General features: G+C 29.6%; 1 protein-coding gene across 1 annotated transcript in view; it reads left to right on the top strand.

Annotated features, from left to right (window-relative positions):
- Positions 1-19,258, top strand: part of LOC148231225 (semaphorin 5c-like) — a 170,882-nt gene that overhangs the window by 29,945 nt on the left and 121,679 nt on the right. Inside the window, exon 2 of the mRNA XM_088194985.1 lies at positions 7,905-7,962. The gene's annotated coding sequence lies outside the window, so the exon portion shown is untranslated. The remainder of the gene's footprint in view (positions 1-7,904; positions 7,963-19,258) is intronic.

Below are 19,258 nucleotides of genomic sequence, written 5' to 3'. Positions count from 1 at the left end.
TCTTGTTATATTTACATACATAGATCGGAAGCTGGATTTTATAGAAAGAGTAGATTACTATTTTTTTTAACAAACTTCCAATATATTATGTTTTTATTTATGAAAATATATTTTCAATAGTTGTATTAATTACAACACTATTTCTAATATTTTTATAAAGTTTTAGAATATTTGCTATCTCATTGTAGATATACAATATTTTATCTCTATTACTAAAAAATATATTTTCCAGTTCATCATCGTCCAATGTACAATCTGCACTAGTCATCATGACTCATTACGCAAGTTCACAGTTCAATCCGTCCGGCATCATTAAAATGCAACCGAACTATAGTTCGGTTGAGGCCAGGACCTCTGAGGACCCCATTCGCATAACATCACGTTTCTCGGATGACTATTTACTCGAAAACAAGACGTCCTTGCACACGCCTATAACGCAGAACGTTCAACGCCTCTCGACTGGTTCGACTGCAACACGTATTCTAGCACGTATGCAAATGTTAAGTCACTCTATGTGTTAAAGAGAAAAATAAAATATCGTATACACTGTTCTTAGAGTTTCTGCGTGAGTCATGCATACTACCAAATAATAATCTATAATTAAATACAGCGTTTCAAATAATACATAACATAAATAGTTTGTACGGTTACGTTAACTCAGACGTAATTGCAATGGTCTAATTTAATCATTGGGATACCACATGATGCTCACCACAAATCCAAGTCCCAAGTGGTGATCAAGAAGAAAAATATCCTCAGCGACCTATCAAAGCCCATTAAGATAATGAGCCGGGTTGCGTACTACATGCGTCTCCTTTGAACCAGCGTGCTCAATTGCAGGAAGTGTCCATTATTCTACACAGCATCCTGCTTCAAGACGTTGTAGACGTAAGGAGATATTCACACGCACATAACTGTATACAAGTCGTGTGAAAACGCCCTTAAAATTCACTACCCCAAACCATTCGTAAAATAAACTTTGCGACATATGTAAGTTTGCAACTTTTTCATATGTTTTATATAAACACTAACATAGGTGAATATTAATATTAACTGACATAAACGTTCGTTGGCGTAACTTATATACGTATGTCTTTCATAGAAATGTGCAGGTATAGAAAAGGCATGAAACTTGTATATATGCAACATATAAGATCACTGGTATTAAAAGCTTAGTGAGGTGCAAATGTTTGTTTTTTAAAAGTATTTAAAAAAATAAATATTATGTAAATGTGACAACAATGGTTAGACCATTTTGAGAAGGTAGCTGGGGGGGGGGGGCAATATAGCTTTAAAAATGTTTACCAACAAGATGTTTTATGGTTGATCTTTTGTGCATGATTTCAATTTTATAATTATAATAATAACACTGGCCAATATTTTTCAGCTTTTTTTTGTAACTTGCATAACAATACCAGATCTGAATTCATAATGCAGAGATAAATTAAAATTTGAAAAAAAAATCAATTGTAGGTGGCCTATTTATATGTACTATTTCGACTGGCAACCTTCGGCGGGTTCGCGCGCGGTTACGGGCCCGTGCCTCATTCATTTTATAAACACCACCAATATTTCAATAAAAACACTACTGCAGCGACTCAATCTGGGTTTAATTGCCACCCGTCGCCAAACTAACACGTGTATATATTTTATAAATATACATGTAATGCACCAAGCATGCAATATTTTTATTAATTATTTTTTTTACATTGGGAACACTGCTGTCTACTGAAAAAATACCTCGTGGTAAATTGTCAGTTTTAGCGAGAAAGTGCACTTAGATTGTAGATTCAACAATGTTGATTTGATTTTTCTGCCGGGGTCCGAACTATTCTGACCTTTTTGTTACTCAACTTGAAGTTAAAAAAATATCTAACTAACTTCTCATAGTTCTCTGACTAACAACACCCTCGCCAAATCCCAAATTTATATTTATCGTGGCCTGTGATACATTGTATTTCAGTTTAAACTAATAAAAAGGATCGTTTGTCACTATAATGCAATAGAAGCCAAAAAATGAACAAACTAAATAAAGAATACAGTACCCCTTGTAAAATAATTATAAAATATGATTATTTACGGTCCATTATTGACCGATATGAAATAGCCAATAACTCAAAATTTCTAGATTACACCAATGCGTCACGATGGTCGAAAATAAAACATTATTTTATTTTAATACAAAATATATAATTAAAATAATACATAAAAATCAAGCACATTCGTCCCGGAACGTTAATCATCTATAACTTCAAAAATTAAAAACTACTCTTTATTTGGAAAGGACACGGGCTAGATAATACATTCTACCCTGCGCACATTATTCTTGTTCTTAAACTCTTGGTTAACAATCGCTCGAGTTGTCAATTAGACTGTTTCTCTTTAGGCGTGGACACATTTCATTTAAAAGATGTGACAATCGGTCAATGAAGATAAGATGCCAGAAGACGACAAAAGAGTCAGCAGCGGATGGCTCAGAGAGAATAGTAAGAACACATCGCGATGAATCCCAGCTGCTCCATAGACACTACTATAGCCGACAATAATACAACTCGACACGCAAGCAAAGACACTGACTTCCAAAACCTGCCATTTTATATTTCTCTATATACATGGTAATTTATATATGTTTATAAAATAACCAGATTTTCCGACGTCTTTGATCTCAAAACCCGAAAACATTAATAGTTAATCTTATTAGTGACCTTTAGGCGTTTAAACATATTTATTAGATATGATAAAAACCAGATAATAATCATGATTAGATAAGAAACAGATAATAATCAATGTATCGTGTTTTTATATATTTTTTAAATATTACGAAATAAAATCAGACTACTTAAATATTTTCCCTTCTTAAAAAAAAGTATTTTTTATGTTAAACTAATAGTTTGAATCCATTTATACATTATTGCAAGGCATTATTATTTTTTTATTGCAAGTAATAATACTATTTTATCGACCTGTTTATCGGAGCCGGATATATAAAATTTAATTGAAATAGTCTATTTTAAAGACTAAACCATAAAATTATAGTTAATTTGCTGTTACTACTATCTTATGCAAAGTATTACCTTTTACTAAGTTATACTATCTAAAACAATAAAATGTATAATATCAGTCGTTCCTTAGCTATTTGCAAAAAATAAAATATGTTTAATAATATTGTTTCTAATTAGTCGCCACTGAAACGAACGTAACGACGTAATTTATTAAATTTAGTGTTTAATATTAACTGCGTGATTATTTACGCTTCGCAAATATCTTCTACACGCAAACCAAACAAACGTGTAATTTTCATCGGATTTTCGTGTGTTGTGTACTCAGAAAATTCTCGAGTTCATAAATCATACATTTTGTTACACTCGGAAATACTCGCGAGTATATTGTGTTTATTTACATACAAAAGTTATTTGTTTTAAATTTCTCTTTACACCGAATCTATGCATTATACATTGAGATATTCTATTACACGTTTCTCTGCATATAATAGTGGCGCGTTAAGAACGTGTATCAAAAATATTTTCTTTTTCTTTGATACGTATGTCAAGTGAGCCGACGCGAAGGCGTTTAACGATTATTTAAAGCCTTAATATAAAAAAAAATAATCCACCCACCGCCGATATAAAGACTGATAAATTTTCTATAACACACTCGACCGAAATATTTATAACTCGGTTACAAATAATCCAAACGATTGGGTCCAAACATAAAAATCAATTTAACAACAACGTCAAAAAAACGAAAATACCTTTTTTATTATTGCGAGCTTTAAAAAGCTCATACAAATTTATCGTTAAATGTACCAAAAGCGCTTTTACGACAAGACCTCGCCATGGGCGGCTCGCGACATTTTTTCCAAGGGTTATTATTCTTTTTTAATGGTTCTATTATATTTACGCGTCACACGTCGATGTAGTTCACGGAGAAATAAACCGATACTTTTAATCGCGACATTTATCACCGGTCACAAATGCCTGTTGGATTTTATTGGGTTATAACACGTTCTCGATACATTCGCCGCGGCCGTTTCGGGTTATTCGACCGTTTTTTTATGTTTCACGTCTCTGCATGGATTTGTGCTCGAGATAAAATATTAAAATTTATCGCGTGTCATTTTGGAAATGATAACAAAATCAAAAAATGTTCGGGAGTGTGCGCTCCCGTTGATTTTTACTCGAATAAGGGAGTACGTAAAATCGAATTGAATCCTACGAGCAACACTTTTTGATTTTTTGTAATCGTTTATAAATATTTTAAAGCATCCTATATATTTTGATGAACTAAAAGGCAATTCAATCAAAACTATATTACATGGTATAATGTTAGGTACGGATAAAACTGTAATTTTTATCTGATTTAAATTTTTTTACAATACAGATTTTTTTTATTATTAATTAAGTTGATCCTGCGAGATTTGAATGATGGGAAAAAATAAGTACAGCGTATGTACTCTTGTTTTATCTTGTGTGCGAATTATCCATGCTTAAAATAAATTCAATTTTCTTTTAATTAATTCCAAAATGTTTTATGAAAATGCATTTGCAACAAAAAATCATTTAAGGGAACTAAAATAAAAATCTATCTGTTCATAATTATAACCATAAAAGAACATAAACAGATAGAGAGCTGAAGATTGTTTCAAAAACAAATTAGTTCCTAAAGTAAAATATTTCTTAAAAGCTAAAGGATTGCTACAGAAAGCAGAATAGTTTATTAATTTTAAACTGCTATAAGTTTAATTCAATCCATGAATCAAGGTGTTATATCACCAATGAAACGGATTTATAGCGCTGTTCCTCTCAAAATTTAAGGAAAATGATGACTTGATAATTTTCAGAAGAGAGTGATAGTGAGAATACAAGTAAAGAAAATACTAATGATTTCATTAGTCAAAAGAACGCACTAACTTCTGTTAAAACTTATTGATAGAAGGCACTAACTATTGGTATTAAAAAAATATTGATAGATTGGCAAAAGCAAACGAGAATCACAGATTTTCTTAAAACGCCTCGAGTTAGAAATGCACTGTGGAAAATGTGTTTCTAATTTTGTGCTTTGTGCTCGTAAAAAGGTAGCCATAATAAACGTGTACTAAAAAACCCCTTCATTGCTCTTAAATTTATTAGCTACTGATCGAATCATTTATGTGTTACGTCTTACGTTAATTAATGGCACAGTGTTTTAATTTTTTTCCAAAATATACCATACAAAGAAAGTAAATTAATTCAATATTTTCTGTTAGATATAATCGCAAAAATTTGTACTCCACTCAAGCAGAAATATAAAGTAAAGGTACTTTTATTAGTAAATAAATAAGTAAGGTTTTAAATTCTGTAATATATTTTTAAACGCTGTATATACATATAATAATCATACCGTTTAAAAATAAAATCAAAGTTGACTATATAAAAAAAGTATAATATATGTTTGACTAAAGCTCTCTATATTTATTACCCGTTGAAAATGTATTTTATTTATATTTATATATCATATATTAATTCTAATATAATTATTCTACTCTTTGCTATTTATGAAAGCGTCAATTATTGGTATAATTTATTAAAATCAAGCGGTTTAATATCTGGCAATTGAGTATAACGCGTAAGAATAATATTGTTGTATTTTATAAAATGAAACAGTTTTTTTTTATTATTTAATATAATATTTTAATATTTATTGTATATCTACATACCTATGTAAATGAAAAAAAATAAAAATTATATAGATACTTATGTATGTAAATTCATTATGTTAATAATATTGTTGTATTTTTTTAAATGAGACAGTATTTATTATATATATTATATACATATTATAGCTTCTCTCTCAGAATCCTAGGATTTAGGTTTACTATAAATTATTTTAGATTTTCTAGAAAATTTTTCTAATCCTAAGATTTACCGCATGTATAAATATTAAGGGTACTCAAAAGTAATGACATTTATATCAATCAAGCTCAGATAGATTATTTTATCATTATAAATTTTTTTCTATATAATATAATTTTATATAATATTTATCCACCTTTTTGCCATTTTCGTAATATTTTCTGATTAAAAAAATAAAACAATCGAAAAGGCGATTTTAGTTAATTGTTAATTGATTATTTTTCCCTTAAAAATGCTTCATTTGAAGAAACATATGGTGAATATTGGGGCTGCAATAAAACTTCCCAAAAAGGTTGCAGATTTTATTCTAGAAATTAGCAATGTTTATAATGTTGGAGAATATATTTTTAATTTGTCACTTTTCGCCCAATGCAACACTCAATCGAGTTAAAAGTTTACAATACACGCTTTAAAATAAATAATTCTTTTGGAATCATCCCTAGTGATAATAGTGTTGATCCCTTAAAAAAATAGTGTTGATTCTCGATCAAACAATTCACGGGGAATACCCAAACTTTTTTTTAGCTCTTGTCAATATTTTTTAAGCTTTGGGTTGTGGACTACATAGTACTGACATTATTTGATAATTCTTCAATGATTTCTGTTATTTCATCCCTCAAGTTGTGTCTCGTCCATAACATAAAAAACATTAGATTTTTGTTTTTAAACCATCTATGGGATTATTTGACATCCAATATGTCGCCATAAGTTGCACAAATATTTTTTGTAGCAGCTGTTGCATTTATTTTCATATGAAATCATACAATATGCAGCACTGTAGAATTTTTTTTGAATGAAAAATTTCTCCCATTATTCACTGATCACGTGAAAGGGTATTTTTTGTCTTTAAACAAAGATCAACTAATGCCATAATACAAAACGTAAAAATACGTGTTTATTGATCAATTACTCGTATGTTTAAAATTACATATTTTTGGGTACCCTTTATATAAAATAAAATAAATAATTGTGATATTTTTATATTTATTTTTTATGTCGAGTTTAAAACTTTAATCAAAATATTTACTTATTATTTCTGAATATTTCTTTTATCATCAGTGAAACATTGTTTTTCAAATAATGATCGTTAAAAATATAATAAAAATATCATTTAAAAATACAATTAATATTTATGTATAATTTAATATTTATTTATATATACAATTAATATTTATGTATTATTATAAAACTTTGTTTCTAAATTTATTCTTGTAACTTGATAAAATATTGTATTTCTATAGCTTTGGTAACTTTGAGCTTTGATTAAAAATGAGCTTTTAAATGTCAAATGATAACATTATGAAAAATAATTAAAATAAGGCAGAGATAGAATAATATAAATTTATAGTGTATCGCAATTAATAATGGTAATTTAATAAAATATATTTTTTATTTTATTCTCCTACGACATTTTGTGCATTTTACAAAATCAACATATTAAACAATATGTATCAAGATGGCTAGCAATTTTAGCTGAGATATAATATTTACATCGTCACTTTTTGATAAAATTGATAAAATGCTATATATTAGAGCAAACTTTTTAACTAGTAAATTAATTTGATCATGTATCAATTTAATAAATTTTTCATTGTATCTTGAAAGGCATAAGCACAATGCGTTACAGAGACACCAGGTTGAAAATAAAATGTAAAAGGCTGTAAATCATCTATTTTATTAATAATAAACTATTATTACAGCTTACAATCAATATATATCACCATGAACGACCTATCTCGATTTATTTATCTCGATATTCATTGCGAGATTATTAAAATGTAGGAAAGCCTAATATGTGATAATTGATCTAAATTATATTTTTATAATAATCAGCAATTCTGAACTCTTAGACACGATAAAAATATAAAAAACCCACTAAGGTCTATTTATGGTTTGAGCCCAGGTCTTTTAGGTATTTAACTGATGCTGTAACACATTATTATACATACAAATATCTTAATTTGTATAATATAAATTATAATTAATATAAAATCATATTTTTTTATTTTTCAGATGGAAAATTGATTCATAAATGAAATAGCATCACCATTTTTTCACCAAAGAGCGGCAGGTATGTAGTTAATATTATATTTTTTAATGTGCATACTAACTTTTTTAAAATTTGTACAACTTTGCCATAAAAATATTAAATCACCATAAATAATGATTTGTTATGTAATGCGTTCAACGCTTCCTAAATTCCTGTTCTTTAAAAGGTTAACATTAACCCATAAATATAATACACTCGCACCTGAGTGTATTTAGAACAACTGTTGCTTTTACGAGAGCATTGACACGAGGGCAAGCAAAGCGTTCAAAAAGCAATAAAATGCGTAGGTAGGTATATTCCCTTTTGTTATATACGCTTTGCAGTAAAACATTGCGGCGAAATGCAAACCAGGCGCAATTTTTCCAACCGCTAATTCAATTTACAAACCGTCGTAAATCATCCAGTCATTCAGTGGGATGGTCGCATTTATGTCCTGTAAGGATTTTAACGATTTTGTGAGGATGAAAAAAATCTTCCAAAGGGATAAGACTGCAACATTAGCATGTATTTGCAATTTAAAAAATAAGTTTTATTATTATTATAAATATTTTATTGAAACATGACAGTGGAATAAACACAAGCAACAGCTACTAAGTATGTAGTGAGACACCAGACTGAAATCATTTTTTATTTTAATTATTTATCACAATATTCTATATTGAGATTAGGAAAATCTATGAAAACCAAAGTTTTGATGGTCGATCGGAATAATAATTATATAAAAATCATTTTATTATTAATGAAAAATTTGTCATCTTTTTATAAATATGGGGCCGCCGTAACAAAAGGGCGTAGGACAAAAGAATGCTGACAAAAGAGCGCGGACAAAAATGCGCAGGATAAAATAACGTAACGACAAAACAGCATAACGACTATTTTAAAAATAAAAATACAAAAATAAAAAAATAAATATTAAAAATGTAATAATGTATACGATTTTTTGCTGTTCTTTTGATATTATTTTTAATTTTAGCATTATAATTATTTTAAATTACTGCCTAAATTTTCAATTTTTATTATTTAAGTTTCAGAAAGAGGGAATAAAAAACAAATTTATTATTTCAGTTAAAATAAACTTGCTTGCTAGCAAAAATAAATTAGCTAAGGTTTATAACTGAATCGAATAAATAAATAATTTTATACGTAAAAGTTAAAAATGTTACGAATTTTATGAACGATCGAATTTTTTTTAGTTGTTTGTTTTGTGCGTAATTACGCGTTAGTAATTGAAAATATCAGAAACAAATTCAAATATTATTTTATTATTATTTCGGTTCCCAATATTTATTTTTCTAGTTTGATTTATTTAATTAATTTTATTTAAGCGTTGCGCTGTTTTGTCCGCGCTCTTTTGTCCTGACCCCTGTTGGTGGTACACCGTATTGTCTTTATTTTCGAATTAACATTTGGTCACATTTTTATTTCCGGATCAGGGTCTTGAGAATTAAATAAAATAATACGTTTTAGTGGACCAGCGAGACTAACTTCGCAATCTTTTAAAATAAAATCAGAAACTAATTCAGGCCCAGATAGACATTTTATATATAATATATAGATATACTATTTATTAGTATTTTTAAATATATTCTGTTAACATCTATGAACATAAAACATATTTGAATAATTAATTAATTAATTAATTTAACTAGCTTATAAGTATTTGATTCAACAAAACAAATGGTAAATAGGCTTATGTACTTTTGTTAATCTTTTGTACGAAGAATTTATAGCAGACACAAATACTTTTAGTCTAGAGATTATTATTTATTTTCAGTGTAATTATCGAGACAGGTATTTAGCTGGTTAAATATTTTGCGAATCGGAAAATCATGAGTAACATTTAGGTAGAACAAAAAAAATGTGTAGTTTTTTCCAACTGCATATTATTTTTTTAATATATATATATATATATATATATATATATATATATATATATATATATATATATATATATATATATATATATATATATAATTTTATGTGCTTAGATATAATAGCAATTCCGCACATTTATCGAAAGGGAAGAAAAAATACGTGGGTTTCCGAGATGAGGACATTTCCGCATGTTCCGTGATGATAATTATTGTTTATCTCGTCGCCTTGTGACTGGTACATTTGTCAAGATGCGACAATGACATTTGGCATGGCAACACTGTATATAATAATTTATAATAGCCTGGGATGGTACCGCTAAAGGAGGCGTTTAGCAATGTTTAATTTACGATTACAATCCGTAATCGATTCGGAGGCGTTCCTGGTTGCACACGGCAAAGAAATTACACGAACGAGAGAAAGTCATTGGGAGGCACTCTACCTACAATATACATACATTTATAATTGTTTTATGCCTGTTTCTGTTTGACGGGGGTTGGACGAAGGAGTTGTAAACCTTTTTTAGTGCAATTTATAAAAAAACTATATCAAATCAAAGAAAAATGTTTCGGTTCAATTCTCCGACCTTAAAATAAATAGAATTTTAGAAGTTTAGGTTAATTATGTGGTAAAAACAGATATAATGAACACTTTTTTTTTTTTTCTGCCCTTTAGTGTCGGAAAGTGCCATACTGTGTCATTTTCTCGATCCCGTTCGCCATCAGCTTATTTCTACCATCTCGGTGGTAACATTTTGACTAGAGAAACTTCCATTAAAGATCTCGGAATCACTTTCGAGAGCAAATGGAGGTTCTCTCTACACATACACGACGTCTGTGATAAATCTTCCAAGATGCTCGGCCTTGTTATGAGGAATGCCTTTCACTTTGACGATCCGTCAGTTATTCGCATCCTCTATGATACCTTAGTTCGTAGCATTCTTGAATCGGGATCTATAATTTGGAATCCCCGAATAGCCAAATATTCCCTTTTAGTGGAAAAAATTCAAAAAAGGTATTTAAGATACCTTTACAAAAGGACATTTGGTTATTATCCGTACTTATATCCCAGCGCCTTTCTTTTAGGGGCGTTGGGATATGATTCGCTGAATTCTCGCAGAAAGCTGTATGTCGCTAAGCATTTTTTCAAACTACTAAAAGGTGCTGTCGACAATCCAGCTATTCTCGAGGAATTCCAGTTTTGGGTTCCGGAACATTTTCGAGAATCACGATCGAGACCTCTTTTGATGGCAGTTAGGGCTAGGACATCCGCACTTGCCGACTCGCCTATAGCTGTGGCCATACGGCTCCTTAATACGCTTGCATTACATATTGACCTGTTTAATGTTGGCTACAAGGAGCTGATCCAGTTTGTCTCATTTAATTTTGATATTTTATAATTTTTTGTTATGTTTATTATTTTTAAGTATTGTTCTATTTATGTATATATACGTTTTTTTTTGTTTTATAAATTTAAAATTTGTTTTCGACCATCGTGGCGCATTGGGGTAACCTGTTAGGCCACGATGGTCTTAATTTAATCTAAAAAAATAAAAAATAAAATAAAAAAATAACCAAGGCACAATCATTTCATTAAAATAGGAACATTGGTAAGGTTGTAACAGCATTAATATATTTTTTATTGCTTATTGTTTTATTTTAAATTATCTTTTACGACAGTTGAGATCAAGATAAATCATGAATTAAATTGTTCCAACAGCAAAAGTTCGTATCTAAATACACAAGCCACATACATTTTCGAAAGCATCATTTACCACAGAATACAAGTTCTTTAAGTCCTTCATTGATGGACATTGAACCACACGTCTAAAACACCACATATTGTTTGTCACTATCCGGTGGTCGCCTAAAAATGGCCACCTGGAAATTGCACTTTTAACAATGATGTACTGGAGATTCTAAAATGACCTTTTATTATATTCGTTCAAGCTCCGATAAAGCGTGCCACAGTAATGAGTATTTATATTTTATTTTATCCAAATCAGCTTGTCAATACACATAGTTGCGTAATGTGACTATTTATGGGGTTTTTAAATTAAAAAACGATCAAAGTTGTCGAGCATCTGGCGGTAGATACAGTGCGAGCGATATATCACAATGCACCTTCGGCTACCGTCGCATACTTTTGTAATTGCGGATCCGGCCCCGTTTATTTGGGCCACCCATTAGCCGAGACCAATCTTTAATGAAAGCCCGTATTCAATTTGCCCACCGGATCATATACATACACCGGTTAACGCGAATTTATACACGTTTATTATCGACGTCGTTTAGCGACAGGTAAACTTAGTTGTATATACATATGTACATGATCAGAAATGCCACTATTATTAAAAACAAATTTACAAATTATCTGATGATAGTTAAATCCCTAGATGGGAGCTGGCAATGGGGTGAATCTGAGGTCAACCGTGACCCTCGATGTCACCTGAGACGGTGACGATGATTGGCGAAGATCACAACTAGAGATAAAAAGCTCAGCATCCGAGATGTTAGTTCTCCTCTCCTCTGCTGTGAGATGTCGCCCGATTAGGGGACCGACTCGTATTTTCAGATCATCATTTCAGATAAGCGCCGGATCGAAACAATGCCAATAATACCACGCTTCTTGTAAATGGTAGGCGATGATGAGAAAGATGATGGGGGAATAAAGACATCGACGCTTCGCGGCTTACCTTTGAACTGGCCATGAGTTGAACCTTTGCTTTGTTAAAGGTTGTGAAATGTTGCATTGGAACGTTACGTCTACTAGGTATATAAAAGCTCAAATTATGAATACAGTGGAACTTTGGTTTTCAAACCACTGAAATATGTGCGAAATGAGTTGAGGTGCAAAATTGTGAAAATATATCACACATGTAAACTGTATAATAAACAATTTCAATGTCATTGCCATGTATTACTTACGTAACAACCATACGCAGAAACATCTTATTTGATATGTTTTAGTGCCATATAGGCCTTATGAGTCTCATGTATGATGATTTTTATAAAATATAAAAAGTTAAGGAAAAAGTTGTTGAGTATCAGTATTTGACACAAGCGTTTATGTTTAAGTTAGAATTACAAAAGTTAATATATTATAATATATAAGTGTCGCTGAATCTTCGTCAAAAAGTTGTCTCGTAGATTAAGTTAATTTTTTGGTGATTCAAGAATGTGTCGATTTTACCTAAGCTCCACTGAATGCGATTTTAGGACTCTCGTCTAATTTTAGCTCAGAAAGTTAAGGAGATCAATGAAATGATTTTGAATGCTCCTACAAATTACTGTACATATTATTTTGGTATAGAACTATTTTTATACATGTTTACATATAGGTTTTGGTATAGAAGTATTTTTATACATGTTTACATAAACAATCATTCGAGAGTTTAAAATATATTATTCCATTTTACAGTAATTCTTATTAAAAAAAATGGTTTTAGATTATTTTTATTTTTTTAAATATTTAATAGTGAAATTATTGTTTGTATAATGGTTAAACCGACGCATTAAGAAAAACCCACCAAGTCATAAAGGCCATTTTTGTAATAAAATAAATAAATATATCAGTTATATAAATCATATTTTTTACATGCTAATTATTAGCAGATAAGAACCATAACTTTAAAAAAACTGCAATTATTTTTAGTTGATCTAAATAATATTTAATTGCATTATTTATATTGAGTATAATTATTTTTATTATTATTTAATTGGAAAGCTAAGCTAATTGATAATGTAGTTAAAAAATAATATAAAACATACTAAAAGACTGAGAAACAAAAAATCGATTATGCCACGCTGTTCTACGGTAAAAATCCAGTGACCCTAATGCGTGCAAATAATATCTATATACATAACCCTCCAGGCGTTTTAAAATATATTATTATATCGGTATAGTACATGTCAATAAAAAATAGTAAAAAAATATATTAGAAAATAATATTATTATACAACACGAGTCAGTAGATACATACAAATAGATACAGATTTCATGTGAGAACAGGGCTGAATAATTTTAAAAACAAATATAATTTTAAAAGCATGGCATATAACCATAATAATAACTGTGTTTTTATCTAACTTCGGTACAACGTTTGAAAACCAGTTTTTAAATGATTTTCTATTTATTTCATTGTGATATAGAAAAATTATTTAAATTAAACGAATCTGAGATAAACTTAATATCAAAGTTCGCAGAAGACATTTTTATGTATTAACAGTAAAGTGAAAGAAGCGATAAGTTAATAACGAACTAATACTGCCTTGTGTATTTTTTTATACCGGCACATCCTTCATGGCGTGCGACCAATCACAGGGCCGAAATTTAAGAGCACACGATGATCACGCGTTGAACGATGTTGTTGTGAATTGACTTAAAAATAAATATACTGTAAATACCTTCTTCTCCGACTAGTCTTTAGAGCCTTCTGCTATGCGCTACTTGCCGAGAGGGGGGGGAGAGGGCACAAATTCCCGGGGTCCGTTCTTCTTGAGGGGACCGACTCTGGAAAAAATCGTAACAAGAATATATTTATACAAAAAGTAAAAATCGACTTCAAATAATAAATCTGAACTAAACTACAGCTCTTTGAGATGTGTACTGATGTGTATTTCAGCTATAAATTCCTTCAGCTATTTTTATACACAAGAAATAAAAAGAGCGGAACATTGCCTTCAAAATTACACACGTTCACAATATTATTATTCAAACGGACAGATTATAGTTCTTGACGCGGCTCCGTTTGTGTTAAAATTTGTTTGCAAGTTTTTGTTGACTTTTTATGAATGCTTAAAAAATATTAGACGTGAGAGGAAATATTAAACAAATGTAAATTAGTAGCAATAAATTTAGTATTATATTTTTTAGTTTAATTCAATGTTTTGCAACGCATAAAAAATATTTTTAATATATAATTCGATTTAAATTTAATCTTAATATAAAATATAATATTTGAATGAATGAGAATATTATTGTTTGATTTTATAATAGTGCAATGTAAAAATAAAATATAATAAATTTAGCTAACTTGAAGATAATTTTTATTTCACTTTCATATAGATTCATAATTGTTTTTTTTTATTATTATTAAATTCGATACATATTATTAGTAATGTTATTTCTAATATATATTATATATAATGCTATTTTGTATCCTAATATTTATAATTATTATTTTCAAATATATTGGGCTAGTTTTAAATGCTCCATTAATTCAAACACTTATAGCACTAACGAATAATTATTTTCTTATTATTTCAATATTAAATATAAACATCAACGACCCATCTGACATGTTTATAGTTAATTTATCTTTATAATTGCCAACTCATTATTTATGAAGAATTTAATAATAAAAAATATAAACAACAATGATTGAAATTGCCGCATTTTTATCACATCACTATGGAATTTCTAAGAAATGTTTATACTCTTTAATTTTATCCATAGGCGTCCATTACGCTGCTGTGTTGAGGTAGGGCGGAGCTTTTAGTAAAATCTGATTTATACGTTTTTTTTTCACGTGGACACTGTTGTAATGTGAGATTTGTCTCAGAGGAGCTTTTAGGGGATCTAAGATGCATATCTTTAGTAGGGTCAACGTCGTACCTAGGGCTGATGAAGACAAATCTGGGGATTAACGTTGGAAATATGTAAAGCCCGACGATCCATCAACCGTTTTTGGATATCGGATAACCACCAAAGATTCATAATAATAAAATAAATTCTAGAAATAACAAAAAAAAAAAACACGGACATAAATCATGACGCGGAACCCGCGAACCGAAAAGTCCTTAATTGAAACGCCATAAAAATATGATATATGAACGTGAATTAATTTGCGATTAATATAAATTAACGTTGTTGCTGTAACGTTGTTCTTGTAACGATCTTGCTGCGTCATTATTATTTTTTTAAATTAAATATCTGTCAATTTTTGTGTTTGTTTTTTGATTGTTTGTTGCGTATCGCATGTCTGTTGAGATTCGTCTAAAAAAAGTCAATTAACGTTCGTATATGTTTTAATAGCATCATCTCGAGTGGCGTTAGATGTAATCTCCTCTTAACACGAATAGTACAAATTGTACGGAAGTGGCCACTGGAAGGAGAAGTAAGTTTTGGATGGGCGGTTTTTTATTGTACGTTAAAAATAAATAGGTCTTAGCTGCGTATCACCAAATTAATTTTGGATTAACGCAATTGTTTCGTGTAACGAGCTGCTTTAACAATAATTGTCTGGAATTAGATGTTACAAATATAATTTGAAATCAGACAGTGATGCATTGCGATCAGGGCCGCCGAAAGCGAAACGCAGGCCCTGGAAAAACAACGATTCCGAGCCTCATGACAAAAATGTCATTTTATATATTTTTTAACATCGTAATATAATTTCTTGAATAAATAATAATAGGTACGAGTTAACCTTTTCTATGCTACAAATAAATATAAAGATTAGCTACCGTTGTGACATGTTTTCTAAAATATATTTGGCATTAAAAATTAAAATATTAAAATATATATAATAATTAAAATAAAATCGCATCTTAATCACATAAATAGCACAATCACTAATCATATAAATCTTTCTTTGGAAAAATATCTCGCCTTTTGAATAAATAGAAGCGGTCGATAAAAGATGATATTTTGTCAATGATTATGTTTCCTAGACTACTAAAAAGATTTGTCGCCTGCATTTATAAACATATTTTTTTTGACAATGTAATGAAAGAATAAAAGTGAATAAACAAATAGAGCAAAAAGGGTTTTGTACACAGTCGTCTTGTTGGTTTTTATTACTATATTTTAAGAAGCACCTGAATATACGGAAGATTGTTTAAGCGATTCTTACTGTTTGAAACACGAAATATTCATAAATATTCAGACGGAAATTTGATCTGCTTGTTTAATTTATATCCCAAAATTGTAACTACAACTTCATTTAAAAAAACGTTCCTACTCTTTTTTTGCAAAATTTGCAAGCATGTATTAACAATCAACAATATATTATAGAATAAACTTACCAATTAAGCATTCAGTTTGACTTTGAACGAATCTATCAGTTAATCCGACTTAACAACGTTTAAATATACTAAATACAATTAGGTTAAATTTAATTGTAATATAATAAAAAAACAATTGAAAATCAAAGTCACAAATTTAAATTATTAAAAGAAATAATGATATTAATAAAATATTTAATTTATCGAAACAATAATTGCCGGGGTATTTGAATGCTTTGGTTTTGCTAATCTACAATATAAACATGTTGAGACATGAGAGCGGTACTAGGATTAATTATTCGTTATTTTTTATTAACAATCAATTAAAATAATAATAATAATGCCAATACCGGTATCGACTGTTTTTCTCTCCCGGTAATATCGATATTAAAAATGTCAGTAATATTGCAGTCCCTAGTTGGGAATGACGATCGAGTAGGGATGGAGATTTTCTATGTTTTCGATAAAGCGTCGAGGATGCTCGGCTTCGTTATGCGGAGCGCGTGCCACTTCAATAAGTTATTTATGATTCGCATTCTGTACGATACGGTAGTTCGTAGCGTCCTTAAATATGGCTTCATTGTCTGGAATCTGAGTAAAGCAAAAATACTTATTGTTAAAAAATCTAATATATCTTTACAAAAAGGAGAACAAGTCTTATTTTTGTTAAAATCGTTGAGATACAATTCATTGTATTAATGCTAATAAAGCTTTTTTAAGAGTTGCTAAAGGGCATTGTCGATAATCCGTCAATGCCCGGTGACTTTTGGCTGCGAGATTCAAAGTATCATATACTATAAGGCTCTTTACGGCCTAGAAAGTCGCGATCGCGTCTCTTATTCTGGCACGTTGCGGCCAGGATGTCTGCGCATGCAAACGCGCCTCTCGCACGAGCCACCCAGCTTACCAAACATTATTAGGAGCGGGAATACTATGTAGGATGTTGCTCATATATGATATTTTAGGTGTGTATCATAATTTTTTTTTCAAATGTTTAATTGTATAATTATTGTTTGATTATTAAGAAAACCTGGCAAGTCATGGTAGTCATATTTGTATTGTAAATTAATAAAAAAATAGATTTTGTGGCGACAACACACAGATGTCCGCGTTTGAAATGGTCTTAAAAAGTTTCTCAAAACATTTTTCGGACACTATATTTAAAAACTTTTTTAATTACATTTATATAATCATTATTAGTACATTTTACTGATGTATTTAATTGCTTATATATTACAAGATTTAATCATTTTATGTTTATATATAATGCTTTTTTATTTTTTTCAAATGAGTTATTTTTGAGGTGTTTTTTCAATAATGATTTAGTACCAAATTTCTTATTAATCGCAATTACAACAAATATTAAGTCCACTTTAGTATGACCTTATTCTTAAAACCAACCAAAATGATATTTAAACAAGACAATAGCGTAAAGAATAGGAATACACACAAAAGCCCTCGTTACTACCAGAAAAAATCAAATAATTCTTACTGTAAATATTCTCCGTCATCGAGAAAATATTTCTTTGTTACGAATCGGTCACGGATTGAATAAATCACCGGATCCACAAGATTCCCGTTGCAGAATACGACATTGGACAATGCCCGTCAAGCGAATCTCGCTTTCTAAAGGCGTATACCTATTTCGCTGTTTTAAAAAACGAGTACATCTATTGGCTGAATATTTTTCTGTTATTATTTTTAACAAAATTTAACTGTCTAAATTTGGATACCGTTTGATCTTAAAATAAGCATAAAAATATTTTGGCATTTATTTTTTATCTTTGTTATTGAAAACATGTGTTTTTATAGCTGAAGTAATGAGATTATGGATATTTTATTAATTGCTATAGCATTATATATCAACGGAGTATATACATTATTTTTAATTTGTTATTTATCAAAAAAGTAAATAACAGTCATATACATTATTATTTATTGATCAAATGTTATTGAATTAACTAAATTAAAATAAATACTAGTTTTAGTATTTAATACGAATGCTGGTGACAAAAATAATTGATTTATTACTGACAAAGATCGTTTGTTTTTCCTCATCAATGTAAAACAAGCTAATGTGATCATTTCGATTGCAATAAACGGTATCCATTGACAGTTTAAAAATCATTTTTATAAAAACAGATTTTACTTGAACAAAAGCACTAAAAGTTGAGTTCAAAATTCAGAGGTTAATGCGTATTCCTGTTGACTGGGTACCAAGCATTTTCTGGATTCACATTCCGTAGAATGGCGACGATGTCAAATTTTGTCGATTTAAAATCACCATTACGCAGTTATATAGTTTGATTTGAAATATATTGGACAATAACAAAAATGTTAGTTCCTCCCCGATCATTAATATTGGCAAGAAGAGACGCTAAACTTCTTCCCTTTAATCGATTATGCATGTAGAAGCTAGATCATTGCCTTACTTTAAT

The sequence above is a fragment of the Plectrocnemia conspersa genome, unplaced genomic scaffold, assembly GCF_051122295.1.
Source record: "Plectrocnemia conspersa isolate PC_06_02 unplaced genomic scaffold, ASM5112229v1 ptg000010l, whole genome shotgun sequence".
Taxonomy (NCBI): domain Eukaryota; kingdom Metazoa; phylum Arthropoda; class Insecta; order Trichoptera; family Polycentropodidae; genus Plectrocnemia; species Plectrocnemia conspersa.
This window is presented reverse-complemented; position numbering and strand designations above follow the sequence as displayed.